The sequence below is a fragment of the Eumetopias jubatus genome, unplaced genomic scaffold (assembly GCF_037043125.1).
Source record: "Eumetopias jubatus isolate StellerSeaLion01/CBP00866 unplaced genomic scaffold, mEumJub1_p1.0 scaffold_137, whole genome shotgun sequence".
Lineage (NCBI taxonomy): Eukaryota > Metazoa > Chordata > Mammalia > Carnivora > Otariidae > Eumetopias > Eumetopias jubatus.
Window position 1 is genome coordinate 423,032 of NW_028274943.1, and position 20,360 is coordinate 443,391.

The 20,360-nt window shown below is 57.2% G+C and overlaps 1 pseudogene; it reads right to left on the reverse strand.

The window, feature by feature from the left end:
* Positions 1-7,618: 7,618 nt before the first annotated feature.
* On the reverse strand, positions 7,619-18,340 carry LOC148161574 (uncharacterized; annotated as a pseudogene).
* Between the last annotated feature and the right edge of the window lie 2,020 nt (positions 18,341-20,360).

Here is a 20,360-nt window from a genome sequence, read left to right on the forward strand (position 1 = left end):
GCTCCAGAAAACTCGAACCGCTTTATTGCTGAGTGTACTTCATACCTCTTCATCTCTGTGTTTTGCTTACAGTGTTTTCTGATCCAAATGCCTTTCCCCTTTTTAGTAAGCTAAGCTATCAGCTAAGAGGCTACTATTATGAAAAACACTCGCCAAAACTTTTTTCTTCCCACCTAGAATTTGGGGGTCTTTCTTCCTCTGAACTTTTGTAACATTTTATTTTTGCTTCAGTTATGACAGTTATTTTCACCCTATAATTATTTTTTTGAGTTCATTCTGTTTTTCCTGGACACTAGAACGTAAGCTGTTTGAGGTCAGGGACTGTGTTTGACTCATATTTAGGTCCCCATCAGCTCAGAGTGTTTAAGAGTATAGGCTTTAAAAGGAAGATAACTTTTCTTTGCCAAACCCTTGTTTCTTGGCATATTATAAGATGGGGGTGATAACAGTCTGTTTTACATTGGATTGTTGTAGCATCAAGGGGATGAGGCACACAAGCATTTAACACAAATATCGGTGTGCCATTCATTGTCACTCACTCACATGAAGACAGACCCATGGTGGTAAGTCACTGATGGATAGTTTGCATCGTAAGAGGAAATCTTTTTGTATGGGCTAGACCTTAAGAAAAGTAAAAACTGGATTGTGATCCAAATGGTAGAAATGGTGAGAATATTGATGGGAAAGAAGCTTGATATCATGACCCACAAAGATAGGGCCCCTGCCTACTGTAGGCTCAGAGCCTGTCTTGGATTAATTTAGCCCAGTCCGCTGCCTGTACCGGTGCTGTCCATCTGCCCAGTCTTTCCCATTTAGGACTCAAGGGTCATCTCCTGGGGGAGGCCCTCAGTGGTGGCCTGCTGAAGTGGGTCACCCCACCCTTTTCTCCTAGGTCGGTCAGCTTTTGTACTTATTTGTGTGTTGGTATTTATTCTTATTTTACTATTTTATTTTGCTGTGAGTGTTAAACCTGTTGATAATAAGGGATTGTCGATATTTGTTGAAATACTGGGAATTATTGGATTGCTCTAAATAAATTTTATAGAAATTAGACAGATTTGATACCTGATAGGAGTTACATGCTTTGAGACTGCTTTTTATGAATGTACCTCATCAGGGAGCTGAAAGGATATACATATATAGGGTTTCTACCCTTTTGCTTTGTCCATCAACTTCTCACAATTGATTGTTTTGTTGGGAATAAGTAGTTTGGGTTTGAATGACATTAAATATATCAGCTCTGGGCTTCTTTCAGATTTTCCCCAGAGCTAGGAAGATATTTAGGATCATTTCAAGAAGGATACCTATGTTAACAAAGCTAGAATTAAACATATTTTAGCCTTTATCAGTTGTGAAGATAGTGCAGATCATATCCTATGTAATTGGTGATTGATTAGTGGTTCTTGTTTTTTACTAGTGTTGTACGGTATGGTAGTGAGTGGGGTATATACAAGCATAATATTTCTCTCGGGTTCTGTCTACAGAATGATTTGGATAATACCAGTATTATCGGGTCGGAGCTGGACGGGCTCTAGTCTGTGGGGGCACTGGCTCAGGCTCTCGAGCTGCTTCCACGGCTGGCTCGAGTCAGCACTGGGGCAGGTTCTAGTGCGTCAGATGGTTCTAGATCTTAGCTGCCACCAGGGCGGGCCCAGCCCCATGCCTCCTGCAAGGTCTGGTGCTAGAGATGCTCTAGCTCTGTATCGCCCCCTTGCGGACTGTAGGTGAGATGCTGACCTACGGGTTGGGCTGGGAGCTCCGAGGGCAGGGAGGGTGTCTGGGGGTCCCCTCTGAATTCCAGCAAACAGACACAGGTGGGGATGCTGCACGAGTGGATGAAAGAGTGAACACAAGTCTGTGGCCCAGATCTCTCTTCTGTAAGCAACATCCCCCACATCAAGGGGCTGCTGGGGGATCCCTGTGATTCACTACAATGTGAACTGATACCACTACCAGGCACTGTTCTGGGGTTGGGGACCCAGCGGTGAGGAAGCACGGTCCCTGCTCACGTGGGGCTGGCCGGAGCAGAGGTCAAACGACGACTTCACGTCCCTGGCGAGAGTCTCTGATCAGGTGGGATCAGGTGCCGGGAGCAGCGGTTCAGGCCCTTCCCCCTTTCGGGCAGCTCAGGACCGACCTGTATGAGGCACGAGGTGAAGGTCATGCAGGATCCTTGGGCTGAATCCCCCCGTAGCCATTACCCCCAGGTAGCCGGTCCCGTCACCGCCCCGAGTTTTGTCATCCATGAAATGGGCAGGGGGGGAAAGCCGTTCGTGGGTTCAAGAGCCTTATCCAAGTGCGGAACCGGATCTAGATCATCTCTGGAGGGGGATTCAGCTCTAGTACCTGCCCCAGAGCTCGAGGCAGGTCCAACAGCGATGCGAGCCGCAGCTCCCGAGACTGGGGCAGCTGCAGCTTCAGCTCTCGCGCCAGCTCTGGGATCAGAGCCCGGTGTGGAGCCTGAGCAGCTCCGACACCAGCTACGGAACTGGCCAGCCAAGGGCCAGCACCTTCATCATCACACCCTCGCCATCGTGCGCGAGGTCAGGAGAGGGGCTGGGGCCCGAGAGAGTCCCTCCTGGGCAGGTCACCCCGTGTGCTTTGGTCACTCCATTCAGAGCTCCCCCTCCCCACCCCTCCCACAGGTCACAGCCCCGGGCGTCCCCACCCCTGCTTCCCAAACAAGGCTCAAGGTGGACAAGCAGACCATGGATGTTGGAATTCGAGACTTGTACCTTAAACACTGTATACGTGTTGACCCACAAACTCCCCTTTATGGATTCTGTTGCAAATAGGGGATTATGGACACGGGTCTTCCCTTCAACAAGCTGGGATTGAGCTGCCCACAGTAGGTGATGGGTGCACCTGCAGGCTGGGATGGGTGCTGCGCACTGTCCTCCCAGACAGGGGTGCCGTCACCCTTTCCTCCAGGGGACCTCCGCTTCCTCACGTTCTCCCCAGGGCTGCTGGTCCCCAGACCAGACACCTGCCGGTCTGAGGGTGACCAGCGCTGCCTCCATAGAGTTTTTTTTTTTGCCAGAGTCCTTCCCTGGTAGCTCCGCTTCTCTGACTCCCCCCGTGCCTGTCCCCACTTGGACTTGCATGCGTGTGGTCTCTCCCTGTGGAACCCAGTGACTTGGAGCGTGGTTTGGACCAGAGTCCGCTGAAACCTTTCTCTGGCCTGGGGTTGTGAGCAATGCATTGCCCTTTGGGGTGTGTCTTCCAGCTTTCTGCATTTCCCTGGTTTCTGTGTGGGCCACAGGAGGAACCAGCCCTGTCCTGTCTGGGGTCAGGCTGAGGTGTCCCAGCAGGAACAGGGGTCTCGGCCCCAAGATTGTGCCCATAATTCCTAAAGTGGCCTCTCTGATTACGTCTGATCTGTAACCCCCAGGCATTTCAATATCGAATAAGGGAAATTCTGTGTCCAATAAATACAGAAGGAAACGAGTTCCCTTTGAAAATAGGGGGGCAGACGCAAAAGCCCCTATTGCGTGATTCCACGTACAGGAAACACCCAGGAAAGGAACAGAGAGAGAAAGCAGCTTAGGGGTCGCCAGGGGCTGGGCTCGGGGAGGAACGGGCAGGAAGGCCTTCTGGCTCAGGGTGTCCTTTGCGGAAGCAGATATTGTGCAGCAATGTTCTGTGGTGCGGTGGCACAGCATTGGGAATATAATTAATGCTGCAGACTTGTCCAACAGAAAACAATTAATTTTATTTAAAATAAATAATAAACAGTGTAGAGGATAAGGAAAGATAATATAACAGTTAATATGTACCAGAGAGAAAGAACACAGTGGGAGGGGATGAAACAATCTGGCGGGGCATCAGGGTCGGGTGATGGAAACAAGGGTAATTGTATAAGCGGCTCTCCCCACGAGGATGTGGGCTCTGGCTGTGGTTCTGGGAGCCCTGCAGGAACAGGAGGATGGGCAGGGCCAGATGCAAGAGCAGGGACAGGGGCCGGATGCACAGTAGGAGCTGGGTCATGGGCAAGTACAGGAGCACAGGCAGGGCCAAGGGAAGGGCCCGCGGCCCTGGAAAGCAGGGGAAGGGGCATCGGCTCTGGCAGGGGCAGGGGCAGGAACAGGGACCCAGGCAGGGGAAAGGGCATTGGCTCTGGCAGGGGCATGGACAGGGACACAGGTAGAGGAACGGACAGGTGCAGGGGCAGGAGGTGGGTCATGGGCAGGAATGGGTGCACATTCAGGGGCAGGGAAACGGGTAGGGAAAGGGGAAGGAGCTGGGTCAGAGGCAAGCACCGGAGCAGAGGGAGGAGCAGGGCAATGGACAGGTGCAGGGGCAGAAGCCGGGACAGGGGCAAGAACAGGAATACAGGCAGGGGCAGGGGAAGGGGCAGGATCCAGGCCAGGGGCTGGGTCAGGATCCGGAGCAGGGGCAAGAACAGGTGCACAGGCAGGTGCTGGGGAAGTGGCAGCTGCAGGGGCACGGGCAGGGGCAGGGACATGAGTGGGAGCAAGATTTGGGTCAGAGGCGAAAACAGGGACACAGGCATGGGCAGGGGAAGGGGCAGGACTTGGGTCAGGGGCCAGAACAGGAGCACAAGCAGGGGAAGGGGAAGGGGCAGGTGCAAGGGGAGGGACAGGGTCTGCAGCAATGGCACATAGAGGAACCAAGGCAGTATCTGGGTCAGGGGCAGGGACAGGGGCACTGGCAGGGGTAGGGATGGGTCAGGATCCAGGGCAGGAGCGGGGTCTGGGGAAGGAGCAGGGCCACAGTTCGGGGCAGGCACAGGGGCTCTGGCTCCGGCAGGAACAGTGGCAGGAACAGGGGCAGGCTCTCCGGGCACAGGTTGTCGAGCAGGCCCTTCCGGGTCGGTGTCAGGCTCTCCGTGGGCAGGTGCCGGGTCAACTGCCGGCTCCTGGGCTCCTGCTGAAGTCTCTGCAGGCACCACCCCTCCCTGCAGAGCTGCTGATGGAGTTGGAGCCGGCTCTAGCTCCTTAGGTCGTGGAACATCTGTGAGAGGAGGAAAGCTCACCCCCGTGCCTGCTCTCCGTGGGTATTTGCAAGACAGAGCCCAGCCCAGAGCCTCCCAGAGAAGCCGCAGCCAGGAAGGAGCCCTCCCCGGGACGTCTCCCCGACTGCAGTCCACCCGCTGGGTGCTCTGCACACAGTCTTTGCTCCTGGCCCCACACCAGCCTCTCGGGGCTCCTCCCTGTGGGGCCGGCCCCGACCCGTCCCCACACACCCACAGGCACCCCGCCCCAGCCTTCTCAGCCTCGAGCTCGGTCTCCGTGGGCTCCATTCCTGGAGCACAATCCAGTCAATGACCACCAGGGACAGTGGTCTGGGTGGTGTCGGAGGCCTTCCCCCGCAATCCCCAGCACCTGCTCCTGGGGACCCCTGTGGGGTCACGCCCCAGGTCGCGGAAACGTCACGGCTGTCCGCCAGCCTCCTCCCGATTTCATCCGTGGTCTGCAAAGACAGGGACGGGTAGCCGGCCCAGAGGCATCACAGCCCTGCCCAGCCAGCCTCCCTGTCCCCCTGCCCTGTCCCCCTCCTGCTCCCAGATCAGACACACCTGTGCGTGCCCAGCCCTGCACGCGGTACAGTGACCCCCGCTCCAGGGCAATTGGGATAAACCCAGGGCAGAAGCTCGCATCCGCACACACCCCGTCCCACCCAGCCACCCTTGACCTTGACCAAGACCTGCCCACTGGGTATCTGACCCCTCATCAGCCTGCTCTTGAATGGGGTTGGCCCACCCTACATGACCCCTCTTCACACACACACACACACACACACACACACACACACACACACACACACACACACACACACACGGGTGGGGACCTGGGGCTGCACAGGTGGATTAGACCCTGTGGGGCTGGGTGGCCGGCTCTGGGGCTCCTGGTGTCACCTTGTGGTCTTTCCGACCAAACGGCCAGAGGCGGTGGGGAGCCCTGAAAGGACATCTTGAGACAGCATTTGCTGGGCGCGCTTTCTTCCGTCGGCAACCTCCGGATCTGGGAACACAGCACGCGAACATCTTAGTTTCACTATCTGCAATGTAATGAGCTGGGCCGGGGGCTGTCTCTGGAATGTGGGTTCCTGGTTACCTGGGTTCCAAATTCTGATGGGCTCTGTTGTCAGGGAAGTGAGGTCACCATGGCCGGGGTCCCCTCACCCAACTTCCTCCTCAGACAAGAGCCCCACCCGCGAGGGCCCCTCCCCCAGCTGTTCAATGCTGACCCCCCCATGCCCCATCTATACAGTGACACCCTCCCACCCCACCCCACCCACACCCCACGCAAGGCCTGGGTGCAGCCCTTGTGTGAGGACACAGAGCTGGGTTCAGCCTGGGCTCCTGCGCGTGCCCAGGGCTGTGACCCTCGACAGACCCTGTGCAGGCCCTTCTGCACTTGAGCTTTGGCCCCCGCCATGCTTCACTTAGCCGCTGAGGCAGAAATGCAGTCCTGTGCTGAGCCCTTCCTCCCAGCCTGCTGTGGCCTCGCCTGCTGTGGCCTCGGCGTGGCCGTGAGACGAGCAGGACGTGGCCGCCCTCGGTGCGAGGGGGACAATGGCAGCAGAGCCGGCACGAACCAGTCACGGACAGCCACCCCCCAAGGCGGGCGCAAGCTGCGGAGACCCCCGTCGCCCAGCAGGGCCGGCCTGCGCCACCTGACCCCATGCTGCCCAGACGGGAAAGCTAAGTACATTCGTGTCGGTTCATAGCACAGAGATCCTGTGGGTGGTCCTTACGTGGTAGTAGCTGACTGATGCCATTCTACTGTGTTCTCTTCGGGTGGCCCTAACCGCACCAGCGAATTGCATCGCCAACTACATACTGGTGACTCCACGTGTCCGGCTCCCACATCTCTCTGTCCTCTGAACTCCAGCCCCCCACGTGGCATCTCCATTTGGGGGTCCTGGGCTCCAAGCTCAGCTCCCGAGCCTGCCCGGAGCTCCCTGTCCTCGGACTGAACCTCCCTCCACAGCCTGTGCTCTCCCCCCCCCACCCTTCCCTCCGCTTCCACCACTCTGGGGTTTTTCACAAGTGGTCTCCTCTTCCGCGGAAGCCCACCCAACTTCCCTAACTACCTCTGTGCCTCAGCTCTCTTCCGAATGTCCCTTCCTCCGAGAAGCCCTCCCTGACCCCTCCTGCTCCACCCGGCGTGAGTCAGACCTGCCGTTGTTTTGCACTCTCTCCAGACACTCTTCCCCGAGTCTGCGGTCGTGTGAAGGGCGGCTGCGCTGGTGCGAGCCTGTCCTGGCATCAGATCTCTGAAACTGAATTTGCCAGTTTGCCTCTCTCCGGCAGCTAGCACATGCCTGGCATGCCACGGGTGCTTGGAAATGTTGGGCGAATAAGTGGAAGACTTCCTGAGGAAGTGTAGGACGTCAGGGCCCACGGGGACTGGTGGCAGACGCGCTGTGGGACGCATACAGAAGGACGACATTGGTCCAAGAGCCGTGGTCTACTTCCCAGCAGAGAAGTGTGGCAGACTCTTTCCCCCACGTAATCTGGAGGGCGTGGGCAGAATGGGTCCGGTCGGGCATCCTCCTGCCTGGCCAACACCTGCCCTCCTACCGCCTTCCTATCCCCATCTCTCCAAGATCATAAAGGATCCCGCTTGGGCTACGGCCATGGCCCTGGACTTCACCCCATCAGTGGCCTGGGGTATTCCAACGCGTCCCAATAGGCCATTGGCTGTGCAGACCTGCAGTCTTGAGCGATGTTCCCGGGGTCAAGGGGGACCGCGGGTGGAGCCCCGAGGGGACGGGTGGGTGGACGCTGGCTCTCAGGGCAGGATGGTGTGGGCACACGAGGCTGCAGGAGGGAGAGAAGCACTGAGCTCGACGGGATGGATGGGGGCCGGGCGTGCTGTTGGCCTGCACGGGAGGGCCCGTGGCCGTCTGTTACCATCTTTGGGAGAACAGTCACGCCGTTTGCGAGCTCCAAAATCTCACGTATGTCTACGAATTTTTTCATGCTCGGGAAGCTGGACCTGCTCTGTCTGCCTGCAGTTGAAAGCAGAGTCACAAGGTCAGAGTCCCCAGCTCTGGCCCTCTGGGGCCGTCCCCGAGCCCGTGGCCACCGCAGCGCCCTCCGAGCTGGCAGAACAGAGAAGCCAGTGCGCTGCCAAGGGAGGGGGCAGCAGGCGGGTGATGGGGAGTGTGCCTCTGTCCCCTCTGTTCTCCGACGTAGGGGGGTGTCCCCAGTGCAGCCCCAAGGCGGGCACCACACAGGGCCACTTGGGGAGGCCCCTCTGCTCACAGGACCCATGGGCCGGAGCCTGATGCCCCTCCCGCTGCTCTCCTGGCCACGCCCTCCTCCACGGAGACTCCACGGGACCCCTCCGACCTCTCCGATGGCTGTCCTGCAGGCCTCGGTGCCCCGAAGTGTGTTTGTGCCCCTTCCCCCCACCCATCCCTGGACAGCAGCTCCCGCCCACCCTCCCTTCACCACCTCCCCCTGCTGCCCCCGATCCTGCCCTCAGCCCAGGGGGTCCCCTGCCTCCATGCAGAGGGTCAGTCCCACTCCGGGCCTGTTGCCCTCTGGGCTCCGCCCGTGCACTGGCCGCCCCCACTCAGCCCCGTGGCAGCCACACCAGAGACCCGCCCACCCGGTCCCCCCGTCCGGGCGCCGCGCTCCGCCCGCCCACGTGGCCACCCGTTTGCTGTGTGTGTCCCGGCCCTGACCTCCTACTTCCCACTTCCTGCCAGCCCGCAGCGCAAGGGCCATGACAGGAACGGATGTGTGTTCGTGTCCCCCCAAATTCATCCATCAGAGCCCCAGAGGGATGGTGTGACGTCCTGGGGCCTTGGGAGGTGTGTGGGGTTAGCTGGGTGCTCATGATGGGGTGAGTGCCCGTATAAGAAGAGGAAGACACCGGAGCCCTCTCCCCGACACTTGACATAGTGAAGAGGCGGCCATCTGCAAACCAGGAATGGGGACCTCCCCAGAATTCGCCAGGTCGGCGCGCTGAGCCGTGAGAATCAATGTCCATCGCGGGCGCCCGTGCGGTGCGGTCTGTGGCGCTCTGTCAGGGAGCCCGAGCTGAGGCAGGTGCTTCCATATCTTGCCCTCCGAGCTTGTCGCCCCTCCATCCCCCACCTGACCCGCACCCCGCACGCCCCCTCCCCAGATTTTTCCACTGGACTCACTGAGGAGCAGCAGGGTCTTAGAGGTCCGGCCGGCCCGGTCCAGGCGCACGTAGACCACGCCGTAGCTGTAGTCGGTGGACAGCACGTGGAAGCCTTCGACCCCCTTCACTGGACTGGAAGAGAAGCGTGGGGCCGCCCGATCAGGCCTGCACAGCAGGGGCAACTGGGAAGGGTCAGGAGTCCCTCCCACACACCCAACCACCTTCCAGGCCCAGGCTGCGGGCACTTGCATGCTTGTGGGCTCTGCGACCGTGGCCTGCCTGCCCGCCCCGTGGGCCGCTGTCCATCCCATCCACCCAGCCCTGGGACAGAGGAGCGGCCTTTCCCGTGCCTGTGGCCCTGAAGCCGGGGACACGCCCACCCCCAGGTCTTTCTCTCCAGGCCCGGGCCTTCATACGCACAAGTATTCCTGAACATCGCCTTTTTCCTATCTTTCCGCAGAATTAATGTGTGTGACTGACACCCCTGTGACCTGGGGGGGGGGGGCAGCAAGGCGGGAGCCCTTTGTTGGCTCTGGTTTCCTGGAATTTTCCAGTTTGGTGCAGGGTCAGTCCCACAGCTCAAGGGAAACCCTCGGAACACCCACTCTCTGCCGAGTGCTCCCGTGTACGTGGTGGCCTCTCCCAAAATCAGGCCTTAATTTTTAGGGGCAGGAAGGGTTTCGGGGCCGCAGAGATGGTCTGTCAGATGTGCGGGTGATCGTGGGTCTGGCTCCCCCCGCCCCCGGCTCCCTTTCCCCTCTTGACAGGGAGATGTCTGGGCTGTTTGTGGTCAGGGCTCCGTGAAGAGTGTGCTGGGCCCCCACCCCGGTCCACTCACCGGCTGAAGGCAAGGACCACCTTCAGCTGGCCCGCTTTGTGGACCTCCAACATCGATGCCCCCAGCTTCCTCCTGTCTCTGCCTGGCAAGAATCTCTGGCCCTCAGAGGCGACAGCCAGAATGTACCAGAACCCTGAAAACTGTGGAGAGCGTGCTGGCGTAGCTGCCCGTGCCAGGCTCCCAGCCGGGCCCTCAGGAAGCCACCGGACACTGACATTGGCCTGAGGCCCGGGCCGGGTCCAGCACCCACAGGTCGGCACAGCCCCTGCACAGGGCCCCGGCTGCCCCTCTGGGCCTTGGCGGGCAGGTGCCGGGTGTGCTGGGGCCCCGAGGGCTGGGCTGTGCTTACCATGTGCTGGAATTCCCTTCCCGTGAAAGGCCTCCCCCTTCCTTCCAGCTCGGCCCTCGGCCCCATCCCTCTGACTTCCTGCCACAAACCCACATTCCCGGGGAGTCAGTTCCCACGGCCACCTCCACTAGGACCTTCCACCTGCCAGACATCTGGTTGTTCTGGAACACGCTCTGCTCGTTCGGCCTCTGCCCACCTAGCATCCCCGGTGCCCTGAGGCAGCACCTGCCTGGGGCCCTCGGCCCTCCCCCCTCTTGCGTGGCCACCAGCTCCTCAGAGAGAGGCCAGGGCCTGAAACCCCTTCCGCCCTTGCGGCACTGCCCCCTGTTCCAGGATGGCCTTTTGGAGATTTTCAGGGAGTGATCTTCCAGCCACCACACACACTGCATGCCTGGCCCCGGTCGGCCTGGCTGTCAGCCTTGGGGAACGCAGGTGTGTGGCTCACCTTGTTCCAGTTGAGGTTGTGGGACTCCCTGGGTAGCTGTTCCTGCGGCCGGGACCCCGTAGCAGGCATAAGCGCCAAGACCAGCACACACGTCAGCCTCCCTGGTCCCATTGTCACTCTCCTTCCTCGGCCACCGGGGCACTGAGTTTAAGTCTCCCCACCCACCTGACCCTGCCGTAGGTGTCCAGCCACCCCAGAGCCTTGAGCCAGCCTGGGGTGGGTCAATGGGGGGGGAGAGGGGCTTTGGGACACAGGCGGGTGGCCTAGGGGCTCGGCCTGGTGGGTGCTGCCTGAATTTGAAGGCCATCGTGTTCCCCTGTGAGACCCCTGGGCCTCCCATCCTAGCCCCCGCGGAAGAGAGGCAAGCAGCCGGGAGGCGTCCCTGGGAGTCACTTCATAGAGATATTTGCACGTGAGAAGCAGGACCACGGTGACGATGGGGCACAGATGGCACCAGCGTGACAGCAGGGCTTTCCGTCCCGAGCAGGTGCTGACGGACAGGGCTGCTGGATGTGTGTGAGCGTGCCCACCCCTAGCCTGCACGCACCGCCCCCCTCCGTGAGTGATGGGCACCCCCCCCACGATGTCAGGCACGGCCCCACCAGACCACAGGAGGAGCCACAGGCTCGGTCCCTCGGGAATCCTGCCCCCTGCCCTGGCCCCAAAGCTCCAGGCCTGGGAAAGCCACACTCTTGTGCCCTGGACACTGTGGCACCCCAGCCGCGCACCCTGGTGGGCACCCACGCCCACTGCGTCAGCCCGCACCTGTCCAGACCCCCGAGAGTCTGCTCTAACTCAGACAGTCCTCCTTCCAGCCCAGGGACTGTGGTGACCTCTGCTTGCGGAGCAGCTGCCCCCAGCCCAGCCCCCACTCAGGAGCCAAGACCCACGTCCACGTGCCCCCCACCCAGAGCTGGTTCTGGGCTGTATGGCCCAGCCCTCGGTGAGCCCCACGCCCACCTCCTGCCCTGCACCGACCGGAGCCCCGAGAGGGCAGCGCCCCGTCTGACATTGCCGTCCGCCCTCGGCACACAGGTGAGAGGCATCTGTAAGGCCTTGTGGGATCGTTTTATTTGGAACTGCTGTGAGTCCTGAGAGCAGCCCGCCCCACACCAAGCTCCCAGGCGGCTGAGCAAGGAGGCCAGCGCCTGGCCAGCCTCACAGGACTCGGCGGGCACAGTCCCACCGGGAGGTCGATGCATTCACTGAAACCCAAGCAGAGCGTTGCAGGACCCCAGATTCACCTCGAGGGGTGTCAGCCCCGTCCCGGGCCCCGGGCCTTCTCGGGGCAGAGCTCTGGGGTGTCGGATCTGGGGTGATGCTCAGGAGGACAGCTGACCTGGAAAGTCTTGTGCGCACAGGTGACTGGGGGGGAAGAGGACTACTGAGGGTGGGCACCCAGGACACACCGCGGCCACCCCGCTCTGCCCACGGCCTCGCCCGAGACGGGGCCGGCCCTGCAGGCCTGGCTTTGGGCAGGAGCAGGGGACTCCGTGTAGAGCTCCCCACCCCCACCCTGCCTGACTCCCTGAGGCTTGGAGGGACCCCGAGACCCACAGAAGTCAGCCAGGGGCCCATGGGCATCGGATGACACTCACGGTCCGGCCTCAATGTGGCCTGCTGCTGAGACAGGAAGCCCAGGACTGGCTCCACCTAGCAAAGAGGCGCAGGGCCTCCTGGCTGGCCAGCTCTGTCCGGCCTGTGGGGCGGGAGGGGAGCCCTCACCACGTGTGCCCCATGCCCCAGCCACCCCTCCTGCAGGGGGCCGAAGGGCAGGGATGCTGCTCTAGGACCCTGGAGGCCCGGGGCTCAGCACAGTCAGCGGGAGGTTGCCCAGCCTGGCCGCCCGTGGCAGGGAGTTTGTGGGGCCGGCCCGTGGTGTCCACCACTTACTGTACAGCTCCACGGTGTTGAACGCCTCGTCCTTGAACTCTAGCTGGGTGAACACAATGGCGTAGTCCCTGAAGTTGGTGCCCAGCCCCCTGTAGTCCAACACTCCTAGGCCTAGGAAATACGTGCACCCCCCCAGGGCGGAGCATCAGACCTCACGAGAGGCCCCCCCGGAAAGCATTGTCCCATTGACCCCAGAGCCAGCACACAGAGGGCCTCAGGAACAGATGCCCGGCGAGTGCCTGTCCCAACTCATGCCGGGGGGAACACTCCACCGATCATGTCCCCTCGGGGGCACCACCCCCGACGGAGGCCCAGGGTCACCGCGGGGCACGCCAGGGTGAGCCCTCTGTCTTCCAAACTCTGACAAAATGCATCCTTTCACTTTCTAGTGGAAGTCTCGGGGATGGGCCCGCTCCCCATCCCACGGCATTGGCCAGGCGGCAGGGGACGCCAGCCCAGGCTGTCGGTGGTGGATCCCACTAGGGAGGGCCCGGAAAGCCAGCCCATCCCGCACCGCCCCGTGCCCCACACCCCGCATGAGACCGTGGAGGCCGTCGCCTTACAGGAGTTCTCAAACACCCATCCAGAGCTCTGTCTCAGCAGCTCCACCACGTTCACGTCACGCCTCTCCAAGCTGGAAGAGCGATCGTCTGTCCTCGGCTCAGGGTCTGGACTCAGGCCCAGAAGAGACAAGGGTCCTACCAACTGCACCTGGCCAGCCACCAGCATGCCGCGCAGGGGATCCTGGCTGCCGCTGATGGTGCCCGTTGCCCGGAAGCCTTCTTCTGCACCGAATCCAACCTGGCCGGGGAATGAGCAGACACGAGAGCCCTGCAAAGTGCAAATCGACTTCTTTCTACCTCCCAAGAGGCCTCGCGCGCTAGAAGCCACGTGATGGGCACAAAAGGAGCCTCGGACAAACACAGGGTCGTCTGTAATTTTGGGTAAAGGCACCCAGTATCCAAAGGGGCCTACGTCCCCAAAGCGGTCAGTCCATAAAGTGAACCAACCACAGAAATGCAGCGGTCTTTGCTCACTAAGATGAGCTCATGGCTGGGAAATTCCAGAAGGAAGAACAACAGGCAAGAGCCATCCAGTAAACTGAGGCAGTGGGGCACAAAGCTGCAACAGGTGAAACAACGGGGTTTGGAAAATCAGAAGACTGATCAAAGGAATGAATGGGAAGTCCAGAAACAGGGGCGCCTGGGTGGCTCCGTCCATCAAGCGTCCAACTCTTGGTTTTGGCTCAGGTTGTGATCTCGTGATCGTGAGACTGAGTTGGGCTCCGCGCTCAGCACACACTCTGCTTGAGATTCTCGACCCCTCCCTCCGCCCCTCCCGCTCGTGCTCTCTCACTCTCTCAAGAATAAATAAATAAATCCTAAAAAAAAAAAAGTCCAATAATAAAGCAAAATGGGAGCATGGGAATTTAGCACGTGACAAAGTCAGCCGGAGTCCGTGGAGGACAGAGAGGCAATTCGATTAATGACGTTAGAAATTGGGTAGTGATCTAGAAAAAACCAACTGGTTCCTCCTATTTTCCCAGGGTCAAATCCCAAATGCAGCGAAGATGCCAGAAGCACCAGGGAGTTGCAAGCCGTTTCCTAACTGACGGTGTCACAAAAGCCAGGAGCCCCGCAAAGAGAAAGCTAGTGTGCATCCTCAGAGAAATGGAAAGAAATCCTTCATGTATGAAAAAAAAAAAGTCCTCCTCAATGTTATAAGAAAAATGACAAACTGGGAAGTATATTTGCAACTGGTTTCTGTCACAGACAAGCGCCTCATATTCCTAATCCTTAAGGGTTCTTACAAAGGAGGAAAAACACACCTTAGAGGAAAACATACCAGAGATGTGACCAGGCAGTGCGTTGGGCAGGGAGCACGTACGCTGCGATGCTCCCGTCCTTAGAAGGGCCACGTAGAAGCTGAAGGGGGCCATCTGTTGCCTATCAGATGTCGTGGAAGCAAGAGCACGGGAATGCCGGGGCGCTGGTTCAGGGAACCTGCCACGTGGGGACCTCTTGGAGGCGAGAGCACCAGGACCCACGCCACAAAAGGTGTTTCCAGTTGCCGAAGATTGGAGAGCACTGTCTTTCGAGCAGCAGAGCCTGGCAGAAGGCCTATGGAGTCTCACACAGCGATCCAAAAGAGCAGAGCGCCCTGGTAAATGCGAAAGGGCATCACTGTACGGCCCAGCGATCCCCTGCAGGGCGCACACGCAGGAGAACAGAAGGGAGACTTGCACACCCATGTTTATGACAGTGCCATTGACGAACCAGACGGTGGAAGAAACCATGTGGCCTGTCCACACCATGGAACATAATTCAGCCTTAAAAAGGGAGGAAATCCCGACACCGGCTACAACGCGGATGAACGTGGAGGACACGGTGCCGAGTGAGATCAGCCCGGTCCCCGGCGCAGACAGACCAATCCCCAAGGATCCACTCCCCGGAGGCCCCAGAGGAGTCAGACCCACAGAAATAGGGGCAGGGGAGGGGAGGGGTCCGTGTTCAATGGAAACGGATGGAGGGGGTCGGCTGCACAACAGTGTGAATGTGCTTGACGCCCTTGTGCTGTGCGCTTAGAAGTAGTGAGGACAGTAAATCTCTGCGCTGTGTTTATCTTCCTACAACTTTGAAAAATGTCATAAAGACAAAAGAGAACAAACTTTGAAATGTTTTAAAAGAGAGCAGAGCCTCTGTGGACTGATCGGAACAACCCCCCAGCGTGCGTGGGCAAATGACACATGGGTGCTGGTGTGTGCCTGCCCCCATGTCCCTAACACGGGCTACCCTCAGGGAGGAGACGGGCTGGCTGAGGCAGGTGGGGAAGGACCCCCACGGTACACCCTGAGGAACCCTGATTTTTGAGCCATGCAAGTATGTTTGCTGTCCAAAGGCCAACGAATGAAATTTCATTACACAACAAAACGTGAGAGGCCCACTTGCCTCTCCTCCAAGCCCTGATCCGAATGTGTATCTGCAGGGGGCCCTCAGCACAATCCACCTCTCCAAATCAGCGTCTGGCCCAGGTCCCTGGACAGAGATGCGCCTTGACACTGGCACCAGGAGAGGCTGCTGACCAATCATTCCGTTGAGCAGATGCCAAAAATCGGCTCTGAGCCTTGTGGCATCCCCATGGCTCCTATGGCATCTTTGGCTTTGCATAGGGCCCAAGGCCCTCCAGAGGCCCAGCTTCTGTATTTGGATGTCTGATTCCACCAGCTTCACTGGGGCGACCCAGCCACGTGGCTTTGGGGCCAACACCATGGCCCGTGGGACCAAGCTCACCCAACACCGTGGAGCTGCCATCTTACCCCAGACCTCCCCTGCCCTTGCTTGTCCCAAGGCCAGGCCTGGCCCAGGTACACCCGGGCCCCACATCTCCTGCAGGCAGATGCAGGAATGCGAGGGAGGGTACCTGGAGTCCCCCAAGAACCCGCGGCTCTTCAGCACAAGGCATGACCCACTTCAAGCAGTAGCTTGAGAAGGATTTGCCCAGGAGGCCTCTCCCACCCCGGCATGAGTCCCACCCAGACACAGGGCACACACCGCACTCACCTGTGCCTGGAGGACAACATTTTCAGGTTGTTTTCTGGAGTAAGGGTCACCATGACGCCCTCGACGTTCTTCGTGGCCTTCTCCAACGCAAAGCCCTTCTCACCTGAGGCCACGGCAAAAACATCCCAGGACCCCAGAAGCTGGTGGAGGAGGAGCAGGTGAGGGGGGCCAGTCCCTCAAGCCCTTGGAGGCATCCTCTCTCTATCTGGGAACCCAGGGCCCCTTCCTCAGGCTAGCCCATCCCCCCATAGCCAGTGCTGGTCTGGGTTGGCTCTGGGAGGGTAACCCAGAGGTTGTGTGGCCCCACGGGAGGGGCCTGGGCCCCTAGGACCCACAGGAGTGTTGTTACCGGCTTAGGGTCCAGCCTCCTGAGCCACACTGCCTGGGTCTTAGGCACTGAGACCAGAGCCAGCAGGACAGCTCACAGGACAGCCTCATCCTTGCAGGTATGTGCACACCAGCACACATGCCTCGGGGCCAGGGGTGTGCAGTGCCTCCAGCCCCTGAATACCCATTTATATGTCTCTGCATGGGTCTCTGTGGGCGGCCACTAATCGCCACGACACCATCCTGGCCTCCCTTTTTGCAAGGTGGGGAAATTACCCAAGGGCGGGTGACATTATTATTCAGTGGTGGCCTCTGTGCCCTGCCCAGATGTGCTAGAGAAGGGCGAGTGGGCCCCTGGCGAATGTGTGCCAAGCACACACAAAGCGTTCTTTGTCAACGCTGCCATGCCAATCCCTGGTTCTGTATGCTTCCTTCCACTGGAAGCTTCCAGAATGAGCATCCCATTCCCAGTCACACCACCTGCACTCCTCCCTGGGGATTCAACACTCTTGAGCCTTGCTCAGTCTGGGTAGGCCAGTAACCCTGGTCCTTAACCCTGGCTGGCAGTAGGCCAAGGCCAAGTCCCAGCGGAGGCACAGACAGTTCTTCCAGAAGCTGAAGGTTCGATCTTTTGTTTCAATCTTAAAAAAAAAAAAAAAAAAAATAGAAACCAAAATTTTTTGAAAAAGCTCCCACCCCTTCCTGGCTGACCCATTATCCTGCTCTGTGGGTCTTGGCCTCCTGCCCCCACCCCCAGTCAGCACCCAGCCCGGAATGTCCCGTTCCTTCTGTCGCTCCACTCCACCCGTCTGAACTGGTCCACTCTCTGGCCCACCTTGGCCTTGCTGCCTCCCACCTCTGCACTCCGTGACCCTGGCCAGACACCCCAGGAGCTGCACAGCCCCCAACGTCCCATCGGAGATCTGTATGGGCCTGGCTTCTCAGCCCTGGATCATCTGAGCCCCTAGCTGGGAGCAGAGGACAGAGGGCTTGGTAGGATCTGTCTGAGCCCCTGAAATCCAAGGGGAGGCGGCTAGGAAGATCCTTCCTTGGGAGGTTGGAGGGAGTGGTGGAATGTTCAGACTACATTTCCAGACCCCTTTGCTGGCTGGCTTCCAGGGGTTCTATCAACACAAAGACAAGGAAGATTTGGCGGGTGGAGGAAAGATGAAGCCATTTGTCTTGCCAGGCCTTTTTAAGGAGGGACCTCTGCTAGGCCACCACTCCAGCCCCTGCTTGGGAGATGAGTTTCCTGGTGAACAAAAGGAAACCAGCCCTTGTACAAATGTGCAGCTCAACTTTGCACCACCCCAGGACCTGGGGAGTCTCAGGCCTCGACCACGGATTAGGGTGTCCCGTGACTACCAGCTTCCCCAATGCCTGGCAGAAGAAGATGGGATACAAGGACAAAAATATCACCCTACTCTTCAAATTAATCCTGTTCATCATGTTTTTTCAAGTACAGTTTCCTGACGCAACATTTGAGGAGACAAAGATGAAAGAAGAGAATCACAGCAGAAGAGAGATAAGGGAAGCAGACCCACCAATGCTCCCTGCGTTGGAATTACAAGACAGGCTCTCCTAGTCCACTTGGGCTGATATCACAAAAATACCACACACTGGGTGGCTTATAAACAACAGGCATTTATTTCTCAGTTCTGGTAGCGAAAAGTTCTAGTCAGGGTGCTAGCAGGGTCAAGGAGGGCCTCTTGTGGGTCACAGACCTCTCACAGTGTCCTCATGGTGGAAGGGGTAGGGAAGTTCTGCTGTGGGGTCTCTTTCATAAGGGCATGGATTCCATTCAAGAGGCTCCACCGTCATGACCTAGTCCCCTTCCAAGGGCTCACTTCCCAGTGCGATCGTACTGGGGGCTAGGACGTCAACATGAGTATTGGGGGTAGACACACACATCAGGACCACACAGATTGTGAAAACAGCTATGATCACCTTGCTTAACAAGATGGGAGCCACATTTGAAATTTTATGGTATTTTTGCAATTCTCATAATACAGCTGGAAACCATAAAAAGTGGTATAGATAAAAGACATCTGTGTAACCCAAAATCTTACAGATTGCAGATTTGGAGAAAAATATATACAGTAGGCTCTCATGAGCCAGAATGCACAGGTTGTTCTACAAAGGAGACATCTTAAATCCTGGGAAAAAATTGATTTTTGGCAATAAATCCGGACAACTAGATATCCATTTAGAAGAAGATTAAGATGAAGCATATTCACCTCATGCATGGGAATAAACATGAAATGGATCAGAAATCTCAATGCTAAACATGGAAATGGAATCATACGAGTAACAAAAGAAATCACTGGTGGGTTTCTGTATGTTGTGGATGTAGGGAAATGCTTTCTAATTGTATCAGATTTCACTCCTGAAGGCGGAACCATCAGGAGGCATATAGATTCACAAATAAGGGGTTTGTGGCAGGAGGTTGACCTCACATCACTGTAGGAGCTCATTTCACAGGCCCCGTAAGGCTTTTGTCTTCTGGGGATTCTGTCATGCAGCCCAGGCAGATCAAGCCACTACAAACCCATAGGCCACACTAACTATGCATAAAATCCAGATGTAATAAAAGAAAGTACTGATAAATAACTTGACTATATTTTTAAATTTTTTATAGCAAAAATAAAGCCATAAACAAAGTCAAAAGATGAGTGACAAGTCTGGAGCAAATATTTCCAACACAGATCACATGCAAGGGCTAATAGCCATACTCTACCAAAACTTTTAGAAATTAAAGAAAAACAGGGCTGAAAACGCATCACAAAAAAAGGACAAATGACATAACCAGATAATTCACACGAAAAAGTTAAAATGACCCCTAAACATGAAAAGATGTTTCTTATGAATTGCATTCCACCAACCCCCCACCCCCACCAATTTCTATGCTGAGGTCCTGACCCCAGAACCTTAGAATATGACTCTGTTCAGACATGGAGGCTTTTAAAGAGTTAGTTAAGTCCAAATGAGATTGTTCAGTTTAAACGTACCTGGGGTCCTTATCAGAAGAGATTAAGGTATACACACACACACACACACACACACACACACACACACACACACACACACTCACTCAACTGGGGCGACCATGTGGGGACATGGGGAAAAGATGGCTATGTACACACCAAGGAGAGAGGCCTTGGGAGGAACTGGCCCTGCCACACACCTGGATCTGACTCCAGCCTCCAGAGCTGGGAGAGAATACACCTCTGATGTTTAAGTCTGTGGTGCTTTGTAATGGCAGCCCTGGTGAATGGATACAATGTTCATTTTCATTCACAGTAAGAAAATGCAAATTAAAACAATGCGGAGATGTCATTTATCACCTATCAACCTGCCAAAAATTGCAGAGCTTAGCCACACCACCCACAATTTGGCTACACGAGCATGCCCATGCACTGCCTGTCAGACTGCAAATGGTACCATCATTACAAAGGGGAATGTGGCAACATCTAACAAAACTTAACTACCTGCCCGTTTGTCTTTTGTTCTAGAAATCCCACTCACAGGAATCTATCCTAAGGAAGTACCTGAGACAATACAAACTATATATACACACAGTGGTTACTCAGTAAAGCATTGTTTGTGATAGAAAACTGTTGGAAGTTGGCTAGGTGCCCACATCCAGGAGACTGTTTGAATCAAAGATGGTGTACCCACAAACAGTCCTATGCAGCTATAAAAGAATAACCCGAAGGTCTCTGTGAACCAACATGGGGTGAGTGCTATGACATGAAGGTGTATTGTAAAGTGGAAAAAGCCAAGTGCCAAAGGGCATGTGAAGCACACAGCCTTCTAGGTGAGACAGAAAGGATGATAAGGA